The following is a 4,431-nucleotide window of genomic DNA, read 5'->3' as shown; positions in this document are numbered from 1 at the left end:
CCTTGTGGGGCCGTAGCAGGCTTGTCCTCTCACGGTCCGTCCTCCCGATCCCCGCAGGGGTGGCCCGATATTGTTTGTGAGTGGGAGCTGCCTCTGCAGGGGCCCTCGGGGTTGGGGTGCCCTGGAAGCTTCTTACGCGGGGGGCGCGCTCGGTGTGGGCGGTTCTGGAGACACCGCACCTGCCCCCTGAACAGCGCTATGGCCTTAGCAATTCGGTCAGACAGCGAGCCCCCGCTTCAGGTCTTCTGCGTTATTTTTCACAAATATTTCGTTTGTAAGTCAATGTGCAGCCTAAGCTGGATCCGAGGTATGTCTGGGTTCCTTGTCAACCTTTTAACTGTTCTAATAGATCTGCTGGAGATGAGGGGAGTGCAGTTGTGTGGATAGTCCTGAATGTCCTTTATTTTAGCCTTAGTTAGAGTTCTCTTGGTGTTTGGAAGTCACAGAATCACAGAATGATGAGGTTGAAGAGACCTCTAAGATCATCGAGTCCAACTTATTCCCTAACACTTCACCTAGACTATAGCACCAAGGGCCGTGTCCAGTTGTTTTTTTTAAACACACCCAGAGATGGTGATTTTACCACCTCCCTGGGAAGAGCATTCCACTACTTTATTATTATTTTGGTGAAAATTTTCTTAATAGCCAACCTATCCCTTCCCTGCCATAGCCTGAGACTGTGTCCTCTGGTTCTGTCAGAGACCAACCCCACCTGTCTGCACCTCCCTTCAGGAAGGTGTAGAGAGCAATAAGGTCACCTCTGAGCCTCCTCTTGTCCAGGCTAAACAGCCCCAGCCCCTTCAAACATTCCTCAGAGGGTTTGTGCTCCCAGCCCCTCACCAGCCTTGTTGCCTTCCTCTGGATGCTCTCAAGCATCTCAACATCCTTCCCAAGTCAAGATGCTCCGAGGGCTGGGGCCTCTCTGCTCAGGGACAGACTGGGAGAGCTGGGCATTTGTCAGCCTGGCCCTGGAAAGGCTCTGGGCAGACCTTGCTGCAGCCCTTCAGTACCTGAATGGGGTGTGTGAGAAAGAGAGAGAGGGACTTTTTACACGGGCAGATAGTGACAGGGCCAGGGGGAATGGTTTAAATCTAAAAAAGGAGAGATTTGTGTCAGATGTTGTGAAGGATTCCCTTAGTTCTTCCCTGTGAAGGTGGTGAGGTCCTGGCACAGAGAAGCTGTGGCTGCCCCTGGATCCCTGGAAGTGTCCCAGTCCAGGTTGGATGGGGCTCGGAGCAGCCTGCTCCAGTGGAAGGGGGACTCTTAGGTATTTTTCCAGGAGGCAGAAGGAAAATGTCACTGGTTGCCTTGGGCTCTGAAGAAGGCAAAACTCAACAGAGGAAAGCCCTGCTTGCAGTCGTGTTGTGGAGAGCCCTGTGAGATGTTGTAGCTCCTCAATCCCCATAGCAACACAGGGATGTTGGGGTCATGGCAGAGTGGAGTGTGCTGTGACCAATTAAAGGACAGGGAAAGTAATTGCTTCCAATTGCCCAAGCCTGGTGCCATGGCAGGCAGATATTGACACAGCCCTTGTAGCTCAGTGAGGATGGACTTAGCACGAGTGGCACAGGTTTATTTTTAAATGGAGGCTGTGCTGCATGAGGAGAAACACAGAGATGATGAATCAGCTGGCAGAGGGGGAACGAGTGTGGGTAGACTTTTCAACTGATAAGCCCTTGAGGCTTGGCTGTGTCCTCAGCAGAGAACAATTAGGACAGCAGTGCTCAATTGTAACTCTTTACCTGTTGGTTGCACTTCAGGTGAGGGTGGTAGGGCTGAGCTCACGTGCCCCTTCCTGCAAGAAAACCCGATCCCTGTCAGTGGGATTTGTTCGTCCAGGTCCACAGGAGTTTTCTCTGCATGTTTCTTTGTCCAGATCCTGTTGTGACTATGCCAGAGCTTGGCTTTCTACCAAAAATTGCCTCCTGTAGGAGTCAAAACAAGACGAGAGCACACTGCTGTGTTTGTTGTTCCTCAGTGCACCCTGGTCCATGTAAGTTGCAAAGCAGAGACAGTGTTAGCAGAGTTTTGAAACATCTTGTATTTAGGCTCTCACAAAATTCTGCAAACATAACCCTCAGTGCATTTGGAAAATATTTTGGGATTCCAAGAGTTGGCTTGGCAGCAGGGGAGTAAATAATGGCAGAGGGCTTCCTGTGAGAGAGAAGGGGAAAATAAAGGAGTAGGCAGGGGTGGAAAGTTCAGTGATAGCAACAGAAGGATGAGCCAAAAGTGAGTAATTAAATATAAATTTATGTAATGCAGCAGCATAGCCCAGAGCAGTGTAGTTAATTGTATACAAATAGGTTTTGATTTTCTACCATGGAGATCAAGTGTAACAATGGTGTTTTCTGTGGATCTAATCCCTTGATGTTAGCCTTTTCCCACTGATTTTCACTCAGCTGGGATTTGTTTCTACAGGAAGGAATAAATGACAGGTTAGCTTAATATAATTTTGATACAGGTAGTGTACTCTTTCAGCATGGCTCTCTGCAGGGGTTTCAGTGCTGGGCTGAACTCTTGGGTGGTGCAACTGTCCTGCCAGCATTGCAGGAACCTGTTTGTACCCTACTGCATACATTTATTCAGTTCCACTTCAAAAAGAGTTCTTGTTGCTCTAAAGAGAAGGCTGTCCCAGAAATTGGCTCCTCTGACGGCTAGAAGCCTAATTCCCAGCCTGGGTTTATTATTTGGGTGTCAGTTGTCACAAACTGAAAAGGATGTGTTTTAAGGGCTGTTATTATTATGAAATTGAAAGTTTAGAAAGGGTTTGTCACAAATGGCAAGTTTCATTAAGGAGGGAACCTTGGAAGATCACCAGGTCCAGGCTCCAGCCCCGAGGCAGATCCAGTCCTGCTGGATTTCTGACATACATTCTCAAATTGTTCTGAAGTTGTCCTGCTGGGAAGATTCTGCTGCCTCCCTGTGTGACCAAGCCCAGTGCTGCTCTCTCCTCTGCTGCACAGCTTCTGTAAGAGTCACTGCTGTAGGGAACATTGCTCTCTCCACCTTCACAGCATCTCTAAAGACCAGGATCATGCCTCCCCACTGCTTTTCAGCTTCCCTTGGAGCTCTGTGGTTCCAGGCTGGCAGTTGGCAGGGAATTCAGAGTGGGATGATGAGCAATGCCAATTTTGACGTGTCTGTGTCTGATAGGTTTACTGGATTCATCTTTCCCAACTTTTCTTATCATGCCCACATGATACATTGCTCATAGAAAGAAAAAATTTCTAAAAAAAAAGATACATTGCTCATAGAAAGAAAAAATTGTCTGGCTGATACACAAGGACATGCCAAGGTTTTACAGCTCCCTGCTGATTTTGTACCTCTGATAAATGAAAAGATTATTAGAAAATTTAGCAGTATCACCTAGATTCATTTGAATGCTTTTCAAAGTCTGCCTTGTTGTGTTTCCTTGTTTCACTGAGGTGAATGGATGCTGGCAGTGAGGTAACTGTGCTTTCCTTGGCACAAATACCATCTCTGGCAGACCTGCTCTGTGTTTGCTTCTGAGGAGTAACCAGGCTCATAATTATGCCTCCGGGGCAGCTATCAAAATGGAGTTAAAACCAAGTTTTGTAAACAGAGTTAAAGCTTTCCCAAACATTATTTGTCTGAGAGTGAGAACTGGAGGTGTAATTGTGACCACATGCAAGCTTTGGAGTGGAGTGGCAGATTCCAGGGTTTGTTGTCTGTTTATCCCTAATCTTGTGGTTGCCAGAAAAATGAGGAGAAAACAAGGTTTGTTTTCTTTCCTCCTGATACTGCTACACTGACAGTGCAGTTCAAATGCAAAATTATAGCAAATATTCCAATTATCCTGTGTGGTGCTTGTGAGGGTCCCCAGGATGAGGTGAGAGATGAGAATCTGACTCCATGTTCTCATAAGGCTGATATTATATTATATTAATTATGCTATACTAAAACTATACTAAAGAAAGAGAAAGGATACATCAGAAGGCTTCACAAGAATGATAATAAAAACCTGTGACTCCTCAGAGCCTCAACACAACTGGACTGTGATTGGTCATTAAATTAAAACAATTCACATGAAACCAATCAAACATTCCCCTGTTGATAAACAATGTCCAAGCCACATTACAAAGCAGATAATATTGTTTGCATTCCTCTCTGAGTCTTCTCAGCTTCTCAGGAGAAAATCCTGGGCAAAGAGGATTTTTCAGAAAATATCACGGTGCCAATCCTGCTTTTAATGAGCAATGCCTGCACTTTAAGAGGTGTTGAGGGTGGGTTTGGATTTTTGCTTCTGGAACAGCAGCAACACATGAAGATCACAGAATGGCAGAATAATGAGGTTGGAAGAGACCTCTTAAGATCATCGAGTCCAACCTGTGCCCTAACAACTCACCCAGACTATAGCACCAAGTGCCATGTCCAGTGTTTTTTTAAACACATCCAGAGATGGTGATT

Source organism: Geospiza fortis, unplaced genomic scaffold (genome assembly GCF_000277835.1).
Source record: "Geospiza fortis unplaced genomic scaffold, GeoFor_1.0 scaffold637, whole genome shotgun sequence".
In the NCBI taxonomy this organism is placed as follows: domain Eukaryota; kingdom Metazoa; phylum Chordata; class Aves; order Passeriformes; family Thraupidae; genus Geospiza; species Geospiza fortis.
Note: the sequence above shows the minus strand (reverse complement) of the source record.